At 40.8% G+C, this 23,942-nt stretch overlaps 1 long non-coding RNA gene across 1 annotated transcript; it reads left to right on the forward strand.

Annotated features, from left to right (window-relative positions):
- The first annotated feature begins 19,422 nt into the window (after positions 1-19,422).
- Positions 19,423-23,442, forward strand: LOC140485912 (uncharacterized). The gene is made up of 3 exons (XR_011962475.1): positions 19,423-19,480; positions 21,664-21,797; positions 23,390-23,442. It is a non-coding gene; the product is annotated as an uncharacterized lncRNA (long non-coding RNA).
- The last annotated feature ends 500 nt before the right edge of the window (positions 23,443-23,942 follow it).

A 23,942-nucleotide genomic window follows, 5' to 3' on the forward strand; every position in this document is an offset into this window, starting at 1 on the left:
AACTGAGGGAAAAGACATTGACTATTCACTTTATCCCTGCTTCTCATAATTTTACAAACCTCTATAAGTTCACCCCTCAACCTCCTATGCTGCTGGGGAAGAAGTCCCAGCCTATCCATCCTCTCCTTATAACTCAAACTTTCCAGTCTTAGTAACATCCTTGTAAATCTTTTCTGAACCCTTTCCGTTTAATAACCTCCTTCAGCATACCACTGGTCATAGGCCTCCAGTCCAAACAACAACCCTCTGTCTCCTAGTGTCAGGCCAATTTTGTATCCAATTGGCTTGCTGAACCTGGATTCCATATGATATAACTTTACCAACCAGTCTACCATGCAGAACCGTGTCAAAAGCCTTGCTGCAGCCCATGTAGACAACGTCTATCACTCTGCCTTCATATATATTTTTGGTCATCTCTTCAAAAGATTCAATCAAGTTTGTAAGATATGATTTCCCATGCAGAGCCTTGCTGACTCTCTCTAATCAGTTCTTGCCTTTCCAAATGTCCATAAATCTCCAACAACTTACTCACAGCTGACATCAGGCTCACCAGTCTATAATTTCCTGGCTTTTCCTTGCAGCCTTTCTAAAGTAATGGTTCAACATTAGCCACTCTTTAGTGTTCCAGCACCTCGCCCATGGCTGTGATACAAACATCTCTGCTATGGACACCGCAACTTCTTCCTTAGCATCCCACAATGTCTTGGGGTACACCTGATCAGGGTCCAGGGATTTATCTACCTTTATGCATTTTAAGATATCCTGCACCTCCTCTTTTGTAATGTGGGTTCTTTTTAAGACATCACTATTTATTTTCCAAAGTTCCCTAGTTTCCATGTCCTTCTCCACAGTAAATACTGACACAAAATATTTGTTTAGTATCTCGTCCATCTCCTGTGGATAGCCCAAAAAAGTCACCTTTTCCTGGCAAATTCATCCTTAGCCAAATTTAGAACCAAATTAGCCTTTAGTACCTGATCAAACAATTCTATCAAATGATGTAAATGTTCTTCCCTTCCTTGGCAAAAAGAAACCTAATTGTGAATGTAAATAGTACAATTACCAAGTCCTTCAAACTCTTTATTGGTTAACTCTTAAAATGTTATTGGTGTATTTTTCATTCCAAATGTTATGACCATGCACTGAAAAAGTCCATCTGCAATCACAAAACTCAATATTTGATGCTTATCATGTAAGGCTCTCTCTGAACTATCATCACAAAGGTCACCTTTGCTACATGTTAATATGATGCACTCATCAATTATTTCTCCTGTCCAGTACATAAAATTTACATCATATTAATTGAGCTGGTCTGGTCCTAAAGGACATAGCTGGTGGACTGGGTCTGCAGCAGGTGATGAGGGAACCAACCAGAGGGAAAAACATAATTGAGCTCATCCTTACCAATCTGCTCACTGCAGATGCATCTGTCCATGATACTATCAGTAAGAGTAACCACTTCACAGTCCCTGTGGAGACAAAGTTTTGCCTTCACATTGAGAATAACCTCCATTGTGTTGTGTGGCATTATCACTGTGCGAAATAGGATAGACTACTGAACAATCTAACAACTCAAGACTCGGCATTGATGAGGTGCTGTGGGTCATCAACAGCAGCAGAATTGTACTCCAGCACAATTTGTAACCTCATGGCTTGGCATATCCCTCATTCACACATTACCATCAAGGTAGGGAATTAACCCTGGCTCAATGGAGAATGCAAGAGGACACGCCAGGAGCAGCACCAGGCATATCTAAAGATTAGATGTCAACCTGAAAAAACTACCAAACAGGGCTAGTTTTGTGCCAAAAAGCATAAGCAGCAAGTGATAGAGCTAAGAGATCCTACAAACAAATGATCAGATTTAAGATTTGCACTGCTGCTAGATCAAGTCGTGAATGGCGGTGGACTGTCAACACTTATCTCTTATCTCAATGATAGAAGAGTCCAGCACATCAGTGTAAAAGATAGGTCTGGAGCATTTGCAGCAACCTTTGGCTAGAAATGCCTAGTGGATGATCCATCTCAGCCTCCTCAATTGGTTCCCAGCATCACAGATTTAGCCAAATCAATTCACTCCATGTGATATCAAGAAACAGCTGGGGGAATTCGATATTGCAAAGGCCTGATAATATTCTAACAATAATACCGAAGACTTGTGTTCCAGAACTTGTCACATCCTTAGCCAGGCTCTTCCAGTACAACTGTATACTGGCATGTATCTGACACTGTGCAAAGTTGAATATCTATGTCCTGTACAAATCCAACCCAGCTAATTACTGTTCCATCTATCTACTTTTGATCATCAGTAAACAGACGGTATCATCAACAGTGCTATCAAGCAGCACCCAGTCAGCAATAACCCGCTCAGTGACATTCAGTTTGCGTTCTGCCAGAACCACTCAACTCCTGACATCATTACTACCTGACACGTAGGAAAATGGTTATGGTTGTTGGAGGTCAGTCACCTCAGCTCTGGAAAATCTCTGCTGGAGTTCCTCAGGGTAGTGTCCTAGGCCCTCGCATCTTCAGCTGTTTCATCAATGACCTTCCTTCCATTGTAAGGTTAGCAGCAGGGATGTTCGCCGATAATTACACGAGTTCAGTACTATTCGTGACTCCTCAGACACTGAAGCACTTTATGTTCAAATGCAAAAAGATCCGGATAATATCGAGGCTTGGGCTGATGACTGGCAAGTTACATTTGCATCACACAAATGCCAGGCTATGGCCATCATCAACAAGAGACAATCTAACCACCTCCCCTTGACATTCAATGGTGTTACAATCACTGAGTAATCTCTATCAATATCTTGAAGATTGCCATTGACCATAAACTTAAGTAGACTCCCCATGTGCAAGAGCAGGTCAAAGACTAGGAAATCTGCAGTTAGTAACTCATCTTCTGATTCTCCAAAGCTTGTCAGAAGGCACAAGTCAGAAGTGTGATGGAATACTCCCCACTTGTCTGGATGATTGCAGCTCTAACAACACTTAAGAAGCTTGACAACATCCAGGGCAAAGCAGTCTGCTTGATTGGTACCACATCCACAAGCATCCGCTCCCTCCTCCATCAATGCCCATTAGCAGTAGTGTACAAATTACAAGATGCACTAAGAAATTTACCAAAGATCTTCAGACAGTACCTTCTAAACCCATAACAACCTCCATCTCGAAGAAAAGAGCAGCAAATACAGAGCCCCTCCAAACCACTCATTGTCCTGTCTTGAAAATATATTACCATTCCTTCATTGTTGCTGGGTCAAAATCCTGGAGTTCTCTCTCTAAGGGCATTGTGGGCCAACCTACAGCACATGGACTGCGGTGGGTCAAAAAGGCAGCTCACCCCCAGCAACTAGTGACAGACAATAAATGCTGGCCAGCCAGCGATGCCCACATCCCATGAATGAAACTAAATGAAAGAAATATTGAATTTCTTTTAGATTTGATGAGGTAAATGTTTCTTTTCATGAAATCAAAAACATAAAGTGCTGTTGAGTCTGATGTGATTCTTTTTCTGAACTTGTTTTAAGGATTCTCAGAAACAAGTAACAATACTAACACCTTATCTCTTGCAACCACACTTTGATCTTGAGTCTTTTTGTATACTCTCAAGCATTAGTTAGCTTCTCTCAGAAATTTGAGATATAAGTTAGAAACATTGCTTTGGGTTATTAATTTTTCTTGAATTAGTTTAAGTCACCCCATGCTCATATATTAGTTCAACAGGACTAAATCCTGTGGACTTACTAGAATTGTTCCTCATGACAAATAGTAACAAAGGAATTCCCTTTTCCAATCATTAAGACATTCTTGGCTATAAGCTCTATTCATCATCTTCAAAGTTTGATGCCATTTTCCAAAAGCACCTTGAGATTTTGGTGATAAGCGGAAAATGTACATTTGAGTTCATTTTTGGGACATAGACATCACTGGCTGGCCAGCATTTATTGCCCATCACTAGCTGTAGTTGTGAAGGTGGTGGTAAATTGTTTAATTTCCAAACCAATCCTCATTTCCTTGAATATTAGCAACTTAAAATTTGATCCTTGATCTGTCTGTATTGCTTTGGGTAATCCATACCTTGTATAAAAAAATTGACTTAACTTTTCCATCATAACTTTGCAGTAACCTTTCCTGAAGACATTATTTCAGGGTTTCTTTTGGAAATATCCAAAATTATTAAAAACAATTTGTTTCCATTCCTGGCTTTAGGTCGAGGATCTTATACAATCTATTAAGAACTTACTAAATGTTTCATCAAAGCTGGTATTAAATTTAGAAATGCAAATTTAATTGATGCTATGGTATCCCGAATATCAGAGCTGAAAATGTGTTGCTGGAAAACGCAGCAGGTCAGGCAGCATCCAAGGAACAGGAGAATCGACGTTTCGGGCATAAGCCCTTCTTCAGGAATATCCCGAATATCAGACATGTCTGGTCTGTCTGGCAAAAAATTGATTTGCCATCCTGGTCTATTAAAACGTTATACTATTTTATCTTGTGTTTTCATAATACCCAAGTGACCTGCCATTGTTAGCCTCTTGTAAAATCTGATTACAAAAGTCAGATAGGATCCGATGAACTATCTGATCACGTACAGTTCTGGTCATTGCATTTCCAGAAGGATATGAATGCTTTGGAGAGGGTACAGAAAAGTTTTACCAGGATGTTGCCTGGTATAGGGGAGTTTAGCTATGAAGAAAGTTTGGACAGCTTGGGTTTGATTTTACTGGAATACAGAAGATTGAGGGGCAACCTGATAGAACTTCCAAAGATTGTGAATGGCATGGATAGAGTGGAAAGTATGAGTCAATCACTAGGGGACACAGGTTCAAGGTGCAAGGGGAGAAGTTTAAAAGAGATGTGCGAAGTAAGCTTTTCACACAAAGGCTGGTGAGTGCCTAGAATGTGCTGCCAGAGGAGGTGGTGGAAGCCGACACAATAGCAACATTCAAGAAGCACCTGGATGAATCCATGGATAGGAAGGGAATAGAGGGATAGGGATCCTGTAAGTGAAGACAGTTTTAGTATGGAAAGGCAAAACATGTCAGTGCAGGCTTGGAAGACTGAAGGGCCAGTTCCTGTGCTGTATGATTCTTTGTTCTTTTGTTTTTCTCTCTGTCCATTCTTCATCAGCTGGTATTTGAGGTAATTTCCTCTTAACATTTTGTCTTTCAAGTGCAGGCACTCAAGTATTGTTTTTGATTCATTCCTGATTAGGCTGCTGCTATAACTCTCTCAAATCTAAATTAGTTTCATTGCATTTTTACTAAAAAAAGATGGACAAAGCATATTAGCCCCATTCCCAAAAATTACATCCCTTTGAGTTAAACTTTCAGAAGATGGATCTGATAACAGAATTTCCAAATCATCACCTGTTTCCCAGGCTGTTTTGCTTCTTGTCTAATTCTCTGGGCGTGAGACCTAGTCACTTCCTGATATTAAAGGAAATGAGAGTAGAAATTGCAGACATAAGCAGCATATTCCTTAAGTCTTCCTTAGACCTGGAGCAAGTTCGAGAGGATAACAGAATTGCAGTCCTTACAGCCTTGTTCAAGAAAGGCTGTAAGGATAATCCCAGCAACTATATACCAGTCAGTTTAACTTCAATGAAGGTAGCGGGGTGGGGGGAGGGGTGGTTTGGTGGAGATACATGTCATGGAATAAACAGGAAAATTGGCAAAATGGATAAAAAATTGGTGAAGCGATAGGAAAGAGCGAATAATGGAAAATGGGTATTTTTCAGGCTGGAAGAAGGATTGTCGTGCAGTTCCCTGGTTTGATATTGGGACTTTGCATTTCCTGATAAATATTAATGGTGCGCAGAAGACAATTTCAAAACTTACAGATGATACAAAACTTGGAAGAATGGTAAACTATGAGGAGGACTGTGCAGAACTCCAAAAGGATATTCACAGATTGGTGGAGTGGACACACAGGTGGCAGATTCAATGCAGAGAGGTATGCAGTGATGCAGTTTGGTAGGAAGAACATGAATAACCAAACAAAATAGGTGTACAATTCTAAAGGGAGAGCAAAAGCAAAGGGACCTGGGTGTATATGTGCACAGATCATTCAAGAGAGCAGAATAAGTGGAGAGAATAGTTAATAAAGCAAACATTATCCTCAGTATTATTAATAAGAGCATAGAGTACAAAAACAAGGAGGTGATGTTGAACTTGTCTAAGAAACTTGTTAGACCTTAGATAGAGTATTATGTACAATGTTTGGCAGCACACTTCAGGAGGGATGTGAATACATTGGAGAGATTGCAGAAGAGGTTTGCGAGAATTGTTCCAGGAATGAGGAACAAGGATAGACTGAAGACATTGAGACTGCCCTCTTCGGCGAGCAGAAGGCCAAAATTAGACCTGATAGTGATTTTCAAAATCACAAGTGGCTGGATAAAGTAAATAAGGAGAGACTATTCACACTTGTAAAATGATCAAGAATGAGATAGCATAGATTTAGAGTGGTTTACAAAAGGAGCAAATGTGATGTAGGAAAATTTGCATTGCCTGGAAGCATAGTGAATGCATGTTCACCTGAGTCATTTAAAAGGGCATCGGACAGTTATTTGGATAGAACTGTTATGCAAGGAGATTGGGAAAAAGCAGGAAAATGGCACTGGGTATTGATTGTCATTTGAAGAGCCAGTGCAGAAAAATGGGCTGAAATGCCTCCTTCTGGACCATTAATACTTCTGTGATCTTGTGGTCCATGAAACCATTGCTGCTAATCATCATGTCAGCATTTGTTTTGCATTACAACAACAACCTCAGCCTCTACTCATCTTGATTGTGCTTACTCTTTGTGACTGCAAATAAAAAGTCATGTTTGAAATTGTCCAATTGCTTGTCCATGTGTAGTGTTCCCTTATGATAATAATGACAGTGGGCTTTGGAGAAAGGGTAGCAGTGATTTGGAGAAGTTGTTCACAACAGACGTAGCCACAGACAGGCAAATGGTGTGACTAGATGGTGGTTAGACGGTGACTAGGGTAAGAGAATGGGTTAAATGTCAGAAGGAATGTCAACCGTGCCAGCCATGTGCCGTGGGCAGACGGCTTTGTGGCTGCTTTGCCATTACATTGCTAAATTATCAACACTTGCCCAAGTGCCCAACAGCCTTTAAAGATAGCAAGGTTACAAGATGAATATCTAGTGAGTTCAGGTTGTTCTAGGAATGATACAGGCAAGATGGGGTTGGAATCAGATATGAGGGACACCATAGGAGTGGGATAAGTAGTTAATGAGGCATATTTGGTTAGATTGAGCAACAAACCCTGAGGCAAAGTTGTGAGAAACTCTCCAAAAGTACTTGATGCAACTCACAGAAAAACAATTAAGACTGAGCTCATAGTCATTTAAGCTAACTCCATCAATAAAGGGTATTCTTCACAATGACAGATATATAAATTTCACTGTCAAAGAAGAACAAGCATCAATATAAAAAACTCTTTTAAAGGACTATCACATGTCTGCTTATTTGAAAGCGCTTGCTCATGTTTTTCACTAATTGCTAATTATAACGGAGTGGGGATTGGAGAGCGCCCTGGAATACTGAAACCTAATCGCAGGAGATTTACAGTTCAGAGGGAGATTGATTCATGGCAGGCGACAGCTGACAAGAAAACATGGTGCCTGGCATGCAGCTGTTTGCAAATACTTGAATTTTTCCACAATACCAGAGTGAAGGGCAACCAGATGAACTCGGGAAATAATAATATTGCGTTCTGACAATATATACCATCATTAATTGGAAAACTGGGAGAGTCTGCAGTGAGTTTCTTGGTTTTGGGTTTTCACCCACAGGACTTACAGGGATGTTAAATTTAGGAAAGGCAGGATAGGAAGATTGGGCCTGGATAGAGCCTATGATCCGACAATCATGTTATATAGCTTGTGCTAACAGTTTATAGCAGAGAGGAGTGTCAAATTTCATTGCTCCAAATATTTTGCATTTTTTAAAATACAGATGTGTTTTCAGACATTTAACTTGTTTATTTTGTTCTCCTATAGTTAGTAGGAGAACAAAATACAGTTTTGTGTCTTTGTACAGTCCCTTTTAAAATGTGTGTGCCATCAAATCTGCTCCACCATTCAACGAGGTCATGGCTGATCTAATAATCTTCAACTCCACGTTCTTGTCTTTTCCCTATAACACTTGATTCCCTTACTGATTAAAAATCTGTCTATCGTAGCCTTGAATATACTTAACAACCCAGCCTCGACAGCTCTCTGTATTAAAGAATCACAGAAATTTACTTCTGCCATAATAACTTTCTCCCCAACTCTGTTCTTGTTAGACCACCCTTTATTCTGAGATTATATTCTCGAGTCCTAGACTCTCCCACAACAGGAAACAACCTCTCTGTATCTACTCTATCAAGCCCCTTAAGAATCTTGTAAACCTCAAGATGGTTTTCTTTCTCCTAATTTCCAAAGAGAACAGTTCCATTCTGCTCAGCCTCTCCTCATAAGACAATCTCTCCATGTCAAGGATCAACCTAGTGAATCTTCTGCTGCCAATGCCAATAGATTGTTCCTTAAATGAGGGGACCAAAACTGTTTGTGGTATTCCAGATGCAGTCAAAGTAATGCCTTGTATAGCATTAGCAAGACTTTCCTATTTCATCCACTCACTTTGGAATAAACGCTAATACTCCATTTGCCGTTCCTATTACCTGCTGAACCCCTCGGTCTTCTAAACTCCACTCATATCCAACAAATCATGCCTTACAATGATGCCAGCTCCATACTCACCACCTCTAGGTTCATCCTATTTCTCCAACATGACAGACCTACCAGAAATTGCAGCACAATGGTATACCATTGCGAGGCAACTACCCTAGGAGCCATCCCTAGCCACATGAGAACCTATGGTATCTCATGATTCAGGTCAGACATGGTAAAACTTGCTTATTAGCACTTACCCACACCTCAGCTGATGCATCTGTATTTCTCCATGTTGAAAGCCTTTTGGAGGAAGCACTGAGAGTGTGGTAAGTGCACAGAATGTACTCTGGATTGGAGACTTCAAAGTTCATCAAGATGAGTGGCTCAGTAGCACCTCTACTGCTTGATTTAGTCAAGTCCCAAATGACATACTGCTAGACTGTCTGCAGCAGGTCAAGAGACAGCCAATTGAAAGGAAAAAGCCCACTTGACATTGTTCATACCAGTCTTTTTTTGCAAATATATCTGCCCCAGACAGTATTGGTAGGAGTGATAACTGCACAATCGCTGTGGAGACAAAGCCCCATCTTCACACTGAAGATACCCTCCCTCATATAGTGTGGCACTCCCACTGTGTCAAAATGGGATGGATTTTGAGATGTAACAATTCAAAAATTAATGAGACACTGTGGATCTCAGTTGCAGCAGGATTGTATTTTACCACAATCAGCAACCTCAAGGCCTGACAAATTCCCAGCCTACCATTAGCATCAAGCTAGAGGTCAATCCTGATTCCCAATGGGGAATGCAGGAGGGCATGCAAGGAGAAGAATCAGGCATTCAACACAAGAAGCTACAATACAAGACTGTTTGTGCTCCACATATAGAAGACACCATGCAATGGACAGGGCTAAGTAATCCCACAACTGATGGAATAGACCTAAGCTCTGTAGTTCAGGGACAACCAGCTTTGCAGTGTGATAGACAATTAAACAACTAACTGGAGAAGAGTTTCCACAAATGTACCTATTGTCAATGTTAGGGATCCCAGCACAAAAGAGCAATAGAAAATGCTGAAACACTTTGACCTTCAGTCAGAAATGCCAAGTGGAAAATCCATCTCAGCCTCCTCCAGAGGTCCCTAGCATCACATAAAGCAGCAATCCATCCACCACCTTCAATATTCACCATCTTCACCAATGATGCATAATATTTATGAGATGCACTGCAGCAACTCATTGAGGCTTCTTCAAGCCACACACCATTCTGACTTAGAACTGATCCTTCACTGTGGTTGGGTCAAAATCATGGAACTTGCTCCCTGACAACACTGTGGGTGTACTTACATCATACAGGCAACAAGTTAAGAAGATAGGTCACCATTACCTTCTGAAGCACAATGAGGGATGGGCAATAAATGCTGACCTAGCCAGCCTTGCCCACATTGCATTTAAGATTTTTAAAAATATGAATGCATCCACAAGTAACTCAGAATCAGACATAATACTACATGTCTCATACTGATATTGGAGCAGGGCATGGGCACATAGTAGTTAAACAGAGAATTGCTTGGAAAAACTTACATTGACATTGGTAAACAAAATAACATCTTGAAAGAGAAACAGCTTTGGTAGACTGTAGCTATTTTTAACAGTCATAATAAATCAACAGAAAGTCCTGTGTTTGGTGGTTTACTTGTCACTATAAACCTGAAATCATATTAAATTTTCTATTTTATTATGGTTCATTTGGTTCATCTATCAACAGCAAGAAAATGAATGATAACATTTTACATAATGAACGCAGATGTGTCAAGTCAGCATTCCTCAGTGGATAGTGGTTGTAGCATTTTAACTGATTCAATGATAGACTAGCCTTTTAATTGTGAGGGATTGTCTGTAATTGTTATGGAATTAGGTTTAAAATATTTACTAATGTGAAGGTAAGATTATTCATCTGACTGGGACTAAATAATGTAGAATTATTAAATTAAATTATTTAAATTATTAAATTATACTTCAGCTCCTTGGCCTGGATTGGATTCCAGCTCAAAGTGTCGGAATGAAAGTTTTTGGTTCATTGTGAGCAAAAATTATAAAATAAAGTTGGACTTCATCAATCCAGTTGCAGATGGGCATAAACACAAAGCATTAAACTGTCCTTATTTTAGCACTAGATGGTGCCATCTTCAGTTGACAATTATTCCTATTCCTGAAATTTGTAATGTTATTAACCTTTCAAAATACCATTTGTGTCAGACGATGATCAAACATGCCAACTTCATTACCTTATATATCAAGGAGCAAACTCTTAATAATCAAGAGATTTAGTATAAAAATGATGAGGTGTTTTTTAAATGGTTAAGCAATAGAGATCAACAGTCAATTTGTAAACCTCATTAGTGGCTTAATTAATCATGAATAGGTCAGACCTCATTACAGAATCTGAAAATGCTTCACAAAACCTTGCTTTTGAGAATCTACTTGTTCCCGACACATGCCCAAGTGCCTCCTTAAATTGAAACTTAGTGCATCTAAGCCAGCAAGCTATCAATGCATTGAAAGTATTTCCATCCATAAAGGAGTAACTATCACACCTCCCATACTTGTGTTATACAAAATATGATAGTGGGAGTTGTGTTACTATAAACTTAAGAATAAAAATTCCTCATGGGTAAAGAACCTTTGGTCCATCCGGCCTACTATGTATCCTACGTTTAAACACCTCACACACAAATGTAAAGTTTCACCGATCTATTTTTATTGGTATCCAATTGCAATGTCTTGATATAATCTAATGTCATAAATAGATCTGGGATCAAGAGTAATAGAGGGAATGGAGGGGAGGCAAAGCAATGAAGTGGTGGTATTGTCACTGAACTGGTAACCCACACACACACACAGCCACAGTTCTGGGGACATGGCTTTAAATCCTACCATGAAAGATGATGGAGCTTGAATTTAAGGAATCTGGAATTTTAAAAAGATGACGACCTTGAAACAATAGTATAAAAGCTTATCCTGTTCACTAATGCCCTTTAGCCAGTCATCATCCTGACTTTGAAAAATATCACTGTTTCCAGGGTCAAAATCCTGGAACTTTCTCCCCAGTAGAATTGTGGGTGGGGTGCACCTACACAAAAAAGACTGTGGCAGTTCAATAAGGTAGTTCACAACTAATATCTCAAGGAAAATTAGGGATGGGTATGAGGGCTAATTCTGATTCCTGTGACATGCACATTCCCTGAGTTAATAAACCTAATATCAGCTGAAACTTACATAACTGGCCACATCAGCAGTCTGGTTCAATATACATTTATCATCACCAATGGAGAAGTGAAACTAGGAAAGAATCCGTGTACTCCTTCGAACCTTGTTCATAACAGACCTGAGCCAGAATGTCAGTAGCCAGCCACTTTCAAAAATGAGCTCTAAACTTTCCAACCCAGAGTATATCCTGTGTCCCTACTTCCCTTTCTTCAAATTCCTTTTAAATGTCATAACCCATCAAGGAGATCAAGCAAAACTAGAATCAATGGTTATCCGGGGAAAAATCTCTGGGAGTCAAACCTGACACATGGGAAGATGGTTATGGTTATCGGGGTCAGTCATCTCCGCTCCAGAACATCTCTGCATGAGTCCTTCAGTTAGCATCCAAGGCTCAGGCCATCTTCAGCTCCTTCATCAACAACTTTCCATCCATCCTAAAGTCCAAAAGTAGGGATGTTAGTCAATAATTGCACAATGTTCAGCACCATTCATGTTTCCTCAGATACTGAAGCAGTCCCCATATTCAAATGCAACAAAATCTGGACAATATCCAGGTTTGGGCAGATAAGTAATGTAACATTCATAACAAATGAATGCCAGGCAATGACCATATCCAATAAGAGACAAACTAACCTTGACATTCAATGGGCATTAACATCACTGAATCCTTCACTATAAACATCCTGGGGGACTTACCATTGACTAGAAATTCAACTGGACTCACCACATAAACACAATGGCTATAAGAGCAGGTCAGAGGCTAAGAATACTGTGGCAAGTAACACACCTCCTGACTCTCCAAAGTCTTTCACTATTTATAAGATGCAAGTCAGGACTATGATGGAATACTCTCTACTTGCCTAGAAGGGTGCAGCTCCACCAAAACTCATTCAGCTCAATACCATCCAGGACAAGGCTGTCTGTTTGATTGGCACCATATCCACAAGAATCCATACCCTCCACCAGCAATGTTTAGTAGCAGCAGTACCTTTACAAGAAGCATTGCAGAAATGTAGCAAAGATCCTCAGGCAGCACCTTTCAAATGCACAATCACTTCTATCTAAAAGGACAAGGTCAACAGATTGATGAGAACACCATTACTTGCAAGGATCCTTTCAAGCCAGTCACCATCCTGACTTGGAAATATGTTGCCCTTCCTTCACTGTCACTGGGTCAAGATCCTGGAATTGCATCCCGAATGGCATTGTGGGTCAATCTACAGCACACGGACTGCAGCGCTTCAAGAAGGCAGCTCACCACAACCTTCTCAAGGGCAAATAGGCATGGGCAATAAATGCAGGCCATTACACAAGTAAATAAGAGATAATTGAAACTTTTCCTGCATTGCACCTACATCCAATAAACAAATGTCCCTACATTGTGATACCACGAGCAGCTCCATAGTGGCAGAAACATTGGCAGAAGACTTTCTGACTTCTAGGGGAAAAGGGATTCTCTCGCTCCTGACCATCAACTGGACCAAAACTTTCAGAATGTTTCCAGGTACCCAGACACCCAATCAGACAACTCTTAAAGCCATTTATTTCCTTGCTGTTGGTAGCTGGATATCACTTCCTTTTAGGAAACGCTGAGCGTTTTTAAATGGTGTCTGTGAATCCCAATTTCTCACTCCTCTATTACAGACATGGGCAACTGGCTCAACAGCTGAGCGGTAATTATGAGTTAGGAACATCAGTGATCGTTACAACCAATCAAATTTCTTGGCTGATCTATTACTCATGTGACGTGCCTGTTCATTTGATCAAAAAATATACTTGATGTTTCAGATGCACAACACACCTGTTAAAAATAACCATTACATCTTTCTCAACTATTGTAATATAACCCACCAATTTTAGCTCACCTTTTTCAAACAGCAAAAAGCATTCCAGATTGTTTATAGTCATTTATCTTTTCCTTCACTTGTCCTGTCTTTTTCACTTCACATTCACATCATTCACGATCATGATGAATTGAATACCTGCCTTATCCTGTTTGGAAATTTCTTCAGAAGAATTTCCACACTGCACTAAACGTAAAGAAACTTAACCCATCAAAAGACTTGATTAAATTACAAATAGGTTTAACTGGCTGAGCAGCCTAACTCAGGTTTCCAATTGTAAAGTTACTGGTTGAGATACTTTCACTTCTGGTTCCTTTAATTAGAGATTTGCTTATTCTCTGAGGACCAAACCCGTGAAACATTTGAATTTTATCTCACACTATTTAATTAGTAATGAGATCATGATCAAGAAACACATGAGCTGTGTGTACATTGACCTAGAAAGGGCTCAAACCCACTTTCAAGTAAAAATGCACTGATGAGCAAGGATACCAAGCAAATCTGGGCATGAGAAAAACAAAAGTGAGCAGCGAGAAAGCAATTATCAGGCTTATCATGAGCCTGGGATAGCAAAGGGGTGTGGGAGGCTGGAAAAGTATTGCCTGTTTGGCTGATGCCCATAGTTTCAATGTGGTGTTGAGAGAAAAGCTTCTTCCGACTTCACATTCTGGTCGTTTTTTTTTTCAAAATTCATGTCCAAGCCATCCACTTGGAGTCCAGGATCAAGGAGCATTCCAGATTATAGGCTCGTATTGTTTGGGAGGGGTTTTGTGGAGAGGGTGGTTCAAGGGGACAGCGGAGAAGAATGACTCTCAATAGAACCTCCCTACCTACATCCCACACTCAGGCACTGAGCACCTTTGAATGAGAAAGCCCTCCTCCCTCGATCCTTTGCCTCCAGGAGACCGCAAACAGGCTGCTCAGTTTGTATATCATGGAAATCTCACACTGGATTAATACCAGAGGTGATGAGCGTTTACTAATCGGCCACTTCAGGGTCTCGATTGGTGGTGAGCCAGGAAAGTAGACATTGGGTCCTCCCATGCCACATGTAATTCTGGCAGAGGTAGGACAGTAGACAGGCAGGAGGCTGGAAGAACGTAGCAAGCCAGGTAGCATCAGGAGGTGGAGAAGTCAACATTTTGGGTGCAATCCTTCTTCAGTCCTGAGGAAGGGTTAATACCCGAAATGTTGACAACTCCACCTCCTGATGCTGCCTGACATGATATGTTCTTCCAGCCTCCTGCTCGTCTACTTTGGATTCCAGCATCTGCAGTCATTTTTGTTTTTAACCAAGAGGTGACATGGTGGCAAAGTCAGGCATTTTATCATTCTGCCAATTAAATATCTTTTCCACTCCAAACAAACCACAAAAAGGACCTTAATTTTCACCCATATAGTATAGAAGCAAGCCATCCAATTCATTGAGTTCATGCTAACTCATTGGAGAGCCATCCACTCAGCCTCTCTACAGTTCTTCATGTTCATTTCTCTTGTGCTCATCCACTTGAAATCATCAATTGCCTTCACTTCCACCATCTTTATATGAAGTGAATACCAGATCATTGTTGCTCAAATCTCTTCTGGATTGCCTTCCAAAACCCTTAAGTCTATGTTCATGGGACTGTCGGGGGTGACATGAATATGATGGAAAAGAAGTTGATGAGATTTGGCTCTAGCAGGTCTCCTGGGCAGAGAGGATTATGAAAGCCTTTGGGTTTCTCTGAACTTATTTGAGGGCTAATAACGAGAACAGCAAGGATGAAAGAACACAGAGGGGTGCTGGATTCAGATAAAGGAAATGAGAGGCGACGTGCTAAGATATAACAAAGGAGGAGAGGCAGGAGAAAAAGTAAAGCTAATAGAAATGAAAGAAAGATAAAGAAATGGGATGACTTGTAAAGCAGAATCACAATTTTAATGGTTAGCAGATTAAGAGTGTCTTCATTCTAACATGACTTCCATCTTTGACAAAGAAGTGGCTCCGACCCCAAGCAATATTGTAGTGTCACGATTATTTGTATCATTTGGTCCACTCACCAGTTCCAATGGAGAGTCCATTGTTGTTAGTAGTGAGCATTGGGGGTCTCTCTGTGCAGCCTGGTGATGGTATGGCTGCTGTGTTTCTCTCATTTGCTGATTATAATAATAAACTTGTCCACTTTCATTAAATAAACCTAGCAGCATCAGAAACTTGCAAGTTGCTCATTGATCTGGGTCTGTCGTCACTTCTCCTGTCTGTAACTGCAGGGAGTCCATATAACAAGAGTAGGATATCCCTGAGTATACATTTAAGTCATAAATATATTAGTTATGTACTTATTTATGTATATACCCATGATAATATATAAATATTACCCTGAGCTTACAGATCTATATCAATGTATACATTTTCAGTACTGGTTGAATCCAGCCCCATTCTTAACCCATTCTTTATCTTGTAATCTGTTCAAATGGTCTTTATCTCATGTAAAATATTTCTTGGAATTCAATAACATCCGCAGAATGTTTCAAAATAACTGGATTGCATTGACAGCAATTTTCCAGTTCATCCTGTCCCAGAGTCACAACATCCTTCCCCAGACATACAGAAAACCTGAGTGGGTTGTGGAAGTTGTCTGCTGTAGTAACTGAAGATCTGTTGGCTGATACCTCAGGAGGTGTGAGGTGGTCCACAAGTAAATCAAAGTTATGCAAAACCTTGGGAGTATTTGAAATTTACTTTACACTGTCATTAAAAAAAAGCAGTTGGATTGGATTGATTCTTACCCTTCCCAGTTTCACTTCCCCTTGAAATCAATGAGATTGAAATTATTTTGCATTTTTGCTGCATAATCACAGTCTGTCTGACTTTAATGGAAATAAAAATTGAGAGAAACGTGAATCTGGCTGCTGATTAAGTTTACACTAAAACACAAAGCCAAAGTTATACCTTGTATGTTGGTACTCACATATCTCGTGTTACGATTTGGAGATGCCGGTGTTGGACTGAGGTGTACAAAGTTAAAAATCACACAACACCAGGTTATAGTCCAACAGGTTTAATTGGAAGCACTAGCTTTTGAAGCACCGCTCCTTCATCAGGTGGTTGTGGAGGACACAATTGTAAGGCACAGAATTTATAGCAAAAGTTTACAGTGTGATGTAACTGAAATTATTCATTGAAAAATACCTTGATTATCTGTTGAGTCTTTCATCTGTTCGAACACCATGATAGTTTCACTTCTTTCATGTGAAAATCACAAAACCTTTTTTTTAAAAGTTGCATTCTCAGGTTAACTGTAACAATTGGTGTTGGCTAGACAATATGTTGAAGGTGTTAGCCCCCTGTGTTCTCGGTCTATGCCATGATGTTTAGACTAATTCTAATCTAAAAAGTGAGATAACAGAGTTTTGCATGAATTCATGCAGTTTTTGAACAAAGTACAATGTAACTCTGCAAGTACAAATTCATCCCACAAAATATGTGTGTGCATGTGGGTCTTTGTGTCTGTGTGTGTGTGCATTTGTCTGGGTTGGGGGTTTTGAGTGTGAGAGAGAGTGTATATGTGTGTGTAGTGAGATCAGAGTGTCTTACGTCTGTGAGGGGGTGCATGTGTGAGTGTGGGAGTATATGTGTGTGTGTGGGGGGTGGGGGGTTGTGAGTGTCTGTGAGAGAGAGTTACATGTGCTTGCATGAGTGTAGAGTGGTCTAAGTCTCTGAGAGGATGCATGTGTGAGTGTGGGAGTGTTTGTGTCTGTAAGGGCGTGTGTGAGTGCCTGTGTATATGTGTGTCCGTGTGTATGTGTGTGTATAGGAGTGCCTGTATGTGTGTGTGTGTGTGTGTCGGTATGTATGTATAGTGCAGTGGGGTCACCTGTAATGTGACATGAACCCAAGGTCGGGGTTGAGGCCCTCCCTATGGGTACTGAACTTAGCTATCAGCCTCTGCTCGGCCACTTTTCGCTGCTGCCTATCCTGAAGTCAGCCTTGGAGGGTGGTCACCGAAAGGTCCGAGGTTGAATATCCTGGATCACTGAAGTGTTCCCCAACTGGGAGGGAACACTCCTGTATGTTGATTGTTGTGTGGTGCCCATTCATCCGTTGCTGTAGCCTTTGCTCGGTTTCCCCAATGTACAATGCCTTAGGGCACCCTTGCCTGCAACGTATAAGATAGACAAGGTTGGCTGAGTCACATGAGTACCTGCCACGTACATGGTGGAAGGTGTCCCCATGTGTAATGGTGGTATCCATGTCCACACTCTGATACGTCTTGCAGCGCCTACCGTGACAGGGTTGCATGGAGTTGTCCTGAGAGCCGGGCAGCTTGCTACGAACAATGATCTGTTGGAGGTTTGGCGGTTGTTTAAAGGCAAGCAGTGGAGGTGTGGGGAAGGTCTTGGCGAGGTGCTCATCCTCATTGATAATGAGTTGCAGGTCACGAAGAACATGGCGTAGGTTTTCAGCTCCTGGGAAGTACTGAACAACGAAGGGTACCCTGTTGGTTGCAGCACGTGTCTGTCTCCTGAGGAGGTCATTACAGTTCCTTGCTGTGGCACATCGGAACTGGCAGTCGATGAGTTGAGCATTGTACCCTGTTCTTATGAGAGCATCCCTGAGTACTTCCACGTGCCCGTCACGGTCCTCCTTATCTGAGCAGTTCCAATGTATGCATAGAGCTTGTCCATCGGGGATGGCTGTTTTAATATGTTTTGGGTGGAAGCTGGAGAAGAGTAGCATTGTGAGGTTGTCTGTGGGTTTGTGGTAGAGTGTGGTGCTGATGTGTCCATCCTTGATGGAGATGCATGTGTCCAAGAATGAGACAGGTAGTCGAGAGTAGTCCATGGTGAGCTTGATGGTGAGATGAAACTTGTTGATATCACTGTGATATACCCCCCAACACACACACACACACACACACACAGACCCACATGCACACATATAGACATACGCTTGTTAGGTGAATTTGTACCTGCAGAGTTACATTGTACTTTGCTAAAAATCTGCATGAATTCATGTAAAACTCTGTTATCTCACTTTTTAGATTAGAATCAATCTAAACCTCATGGCATAGACAGAGAACACAGGGGGCTAACACCTTCAACATATTGTCTCGCTAACACCAATTGTTACAGTTAACCTGAGAATGCAACCTTTTCAAAAGGTTTTGTGATTTACACATGAAAGAAGTGAAACTATCATAGTATTCAAACAGATGAAAGACTCAACAGACAATCAAAGTATTTTTCAATGTATAATTTCAGTTACATCACACTGTAAACTTTTGCTATAAATTCTGTGCCTTACAACTGTGTACTCCACAACCACCTGATGAAGGAACGGCATTCGGAAAGCTAGTGCTTCCAGTTAAACCTGTTGGACTATAACCTGGTGTTGTGTGATTTTTAATCTCATGTTACAGCCACATATAGTCCCTGAGATCATATAAAATTGACAGATAAATATTGATCACAGTAATGTTCCATTCATACAAAAAGGTGATACTTTCGGTGGCAGTGAGGGCCAATATGCTCTTAACTATTCTGGCACCTTCTGTTTTGTTGAAGTATGTTTATTTTTTTTCTGTGAATCAGGGCAACCTTTTGTTGTGCTGTGCCTTTCAAAAAGTTGGTATGTACAGGAGAAATGTTTATCAATGGTGAAACCTCCCTGACAGTGACCCCACCACTGCCAGATTTTGCTAAGGTGAGTAAATTCTACAAATGTGCAAAATATCATACTCTGATTCTTTGAGAAGTTCTAACGTTAACGCAACAGGAGTCTGGAGATCACTGAGATAGTTGATATGAACTAGTCCTGGGAAATTTCCTGGTGGAAAATGAAATTTCCTGGTGGAAACAGTTTATTTTTATCTACCCTGTCTTTTCCTGTTAATAATTTGAAAACTTCAATGAAATTACCCTTTAACCTTCTAAATGTGGCAGAAAACAGCCCTAATTTGTACAATCGCTCTTCATAACTTAACTCCTGAAGTCAAGGTATCATTCTTGTCGACCTACATTATACTCCCTCCAAGTTCAATACATCCTTCCTATGGTGCAGTAACCAGATCTGCTCTCAGTACTCCTCGTGGGATTTAAACATGCTTTTATAAAACTACAGCATAATTTCTGCCTCCTTATTTTCTGGATGGAATTCTCAGCTATGGAAAACAATTGAGGCCAAAACATTGGATGTTTTCAAGTAGGAGTTAGATATAGATCTTAGGTTTAAAAGGACCAAAGGGTATGGGGAAAGCAGGAAAGTCGCTGTTATTTTCTGTGTTTCTGATGTATTCAGATGGCTGGAGACTGGATGGCTGGAATTTGCAGGTCCGTGTCATGTACAGTACCTGGGACTGCTTGTCTGCCCTGAAAAGTCTTCATAGTGGTGCAGCCCCATTCCTCACAGGTCAAAATACTTATCTCATTCAGTCTGAGTGTGGTTACAGCCATTTTCTTCTCCATTGCACATTTTCGATTTCAGGCATGATGCCAGGTGACAGTTAGGGTTCCTGGCTTTCCGTCTCCACCTGACAGTTTCAGTGAGTCCCCAAACATCCGAATCACCTTCATGCTAACCCCTCCTGTAAACTCAGAGACTTTGCATTTCCCCCAGCCAACTCATTAATGCACCTCTGCAGCTGACTTCTCTAACAGACCCGGCATCACACCCCTCTCCCTACCACCCAAAACCAGACTGCTCCTTACCACGGACAAATTTCCCTCCTACACAATCTCCTTCCCAGCCATGCATTACCATATTCCCCACATGCACATGCTGTTACAATCCCACCTCCCCACCCAAAACTGTCATCACTCCTTCCCCACGGCCTGCAGCCCCCAGTTCTGAAAACATTTGCTGAGTCTGACTGCACCCCATCTGCCCCCAGCAATCCCCATTTTCCTTTTGTTTCTGCAGACGGAGATAGAAGATTGACTGTGGTGCACCCACAAATGACAGCCCAAGACAACAAGTGCCCAGAGCCCTGACTGGAGGGTATATATTTCCTGGTGACGTTAGCCCCACTCCTTCCCAATCCTCCAGGCTGGCGACTCGGAGTCACAGGACTGACTGTGACCTACTCTGTGAACTGCAGAGGCACAGGTTCCCATGACAGAGAACACAGCAAGCAGATGCTTGGTTGTGGCCAATCCACTGGACCACAATGGGAGGCTTCCCTTACTTCCTGTGAATGGCTGACTGACAGGTACCTCTATGGATATTGGTGAGCATTACTTCTCTCAGAGGCTGAGACATGATGCTTGATGCTCATGCAGTGTGTTTACATGGAACATAGTATCAGAAGTAACCATTCATCCCCTCAAGCCTGCTCTGCCATCCAATGAGATTATGGCTGATCGGTGGCCTCACTCCACGTACCTGTCTTTGGTCTATATCACTTATTGCAATATATTACCTATCTCAGATTTAAAACTAACAACTGATACAGCATCCATTATCATTTGTGGAAGAGAATTCCAAACCCCCACTACCCTTTGTTTGTAGAAGCGCTTCTTAATATCTCTTCTGAATAGTCAGCTCTAAATCTCCGAGTAGAATTAGAATTAGGTTTGTTGTCACTAGTACTCAAGTACAGGAATGCAGTGAGAAGTTTGCAATGTCACCCCATATGGCGCCATCTTAGGTACAAGGTACCTTGTACAAATCTTGAAGTAAAAAATAGATAAATATTTTTTTTAAAATTACCTTATAGTTATTCATAGTATAAGTTAAAATAAAGACTAAAAAGATAAACATTACAGTCTTTCTGTAAAGGACCTGCATTAGATTGATGCCAGGGGATTCACATGGTCAGACCAGGCTCACAAGCCGCTGATTGCTTGCACTGGTCCCCGGTCTAACAACCTGTCTTCGTTCTGCTCCAGGCATGCTGGCTGTCCCCACTCTGCTCGAACCTCCAGCCCAGTCCACTCCATGCCTCTGGCCCGCTCCACTCCATAACTCCGGCCCTCTCTATTCCAGCATTCTGCTGCTCCAATGATGTCACCATTGCTCTAAGGTAAGTTTTTTGTAGGAAAAAACACTAAAAATAACTTTAAAAAGGAAAGAAGAAGAACGAGGAAAAAAAGAAAAGAAAAATCAGATGGAATAGATGATTCCCAGACTGAGGAGCTCAGACACTGCCTACTCCGGCGCCACTATATGACATAGCAAGGCCCCCTATTTCTAGAATCCCTAACTACTGAAGATAATTTCTGTTTATCTGCTCTGTATATTTCTGCTAATATCTTGAAGATTTAGGTGCGATCACTCCTTAACACTCTAAATTTTAGAGAAAACAGGCCTGATTTGTAAAATCTCGCCTCTTAACGTAAGCTCTGATGTTCAGGCATCATTCTTGTAAATCCATGTTGCACCCCTTCCAAGGACAATACATCCTTCCTAAGGCATGGTGCCCAGATCTGCTCTTAGTACTCCAAATGGGGTTAACCAGGATTTTGTGTAATTGCAGCATAATTTCTGCCTCTTTGTACTCCAGTCCTTGAGATATAAAGACCAGCATTCCATTAGCTTTCTTGATTATTTTCTGCACCTGTTTGTGACATCTTAAAGATCTGTGCACCTGAACCTCTAAGTCTCTTTGGACATTCACTGTATTTAACTTCACATTATCTAGAAAAGACCCTGATCAATCCAATTTTTCATCCAAAATGGATAACCTCATACTTGCTTACATTGAACTCTATCTGCCACAGTTTTACCTATTCACTTAATTTATCAATATCCATTCGTAATTTTATGCTATCATCTACACTGTCTGCAATGCTGCCATCAGCAAATTTGGATATATGACTTTTCGCGCCACTTTTTAAATCATTAATAAATAATGCGAGTATTTGAGGCCCTAAGACAGACACCATAGGTCATATCCTGCCTGTTTGAGAACCTACCCATTATCCCTACTTTCTGCTGCCCGCCACTCAATCACTATCACAGTCATGTCAGTATTTTGTCTGGAATTCTGTAGGCTCCTACCTGAGTTAACAGTCTCTTATGTGACACTTTATCAAATGCATTCTGAAAGTCCATATAAACAACATCTGTAGACAATATCCAGCCACTATCTCAGTCACCTCTTCACAAAATTCCATACGATTTGTTAGGCATGATCTATCTGTTATGAATCCATGCTGGCTCTCCATGATAGAGTGAAAATTCTCAAGGTGTTCAGTTACCTCATCCTTGATTATAGATTCCAACAATTTCTCATCACAGATGTTAGGCTAACTGGTCTGTAAATTCCTGGTTTTCCTGTTACACACAGCCTAAAAACCACAGTGACATGTGCAATTTTCTAATACAGAGGGACAACTCCTGTATCCGGGGAACTCTGAAAGACTATACTTAGGTTATTTACAATGTGCCCTCTACTCTTTAACATCTTCAGATGGACATGGTTGGGTCCTGGAGAATTGTCACTCTTTAATTCCATTAATTTCCTCATTACACCATTTTACTTGCAGTAATTTTATTGTCGCTGTCCCTGATTTACTATTAATTTCCTCATGACTTCTGGCAAGCTATCCTCCTTTTTTTATTGTAAATACTGAGGCAAAGTAATTATTCAACATGTCTTCCATTTCTCCATAGTCATTGGCAACGTTCCCACTTCAGTCTTTAGCGGGCCAACACTTGCCCTTTATGTAAGTATAAAATTTCTTCTCATTGATTTTGATGTTCATTGCAAGCTCCCTTTCATAATCCCCTTTAGTGGCTCTTATAAACCACTTTGTGAACCCTTGTTGATGTTTGTATCTTCCTATTTAACAGGATTTGTATTTTGTTTTGCATTTGTGTCAGCCTTTTCTTTTAGTTTGATGCTATCCCTTATCTCTTCAGTTGTTCATGGATTTTTTTTCTCTGTGACATGGAGCTTTTCCTTCTCAGTGGTATAAATGTTTTGTGATGTTTCTTTAACATCCTCTACCATTCTTCAATTGTTTTACCCATTAACAGATTTTCCCAGTTTACTGTGAACTGTCCCTGTTTCATTTCATCAAACTTGGCCTCACCTAAATATAAAACACTTGTTTTGATTTATGCTTTTTTTTCCAATGTTCCATTGAATTTGATCATGTTATGATCATAATTCGATCTGGCTTATTACTACACAAGCTGCTGGCACATGTTGCATTTGTGCTCT

Source organism: Chiloscyllium punctatum, chromosome 15 (genome assembly GCF_047496795.1).
Source record: "Chiloscyllium punctatum isolate Juve2018m chromosome 15, sChiPun1.3, whole genome shotgun sequence".
NCBI lineage: Eukaryota > Metazoa > Chordata > Chondrichthyes > Orectolobiformes > Hemiscylliidae > Chiloscyllium > Chiloscyllium punctatum.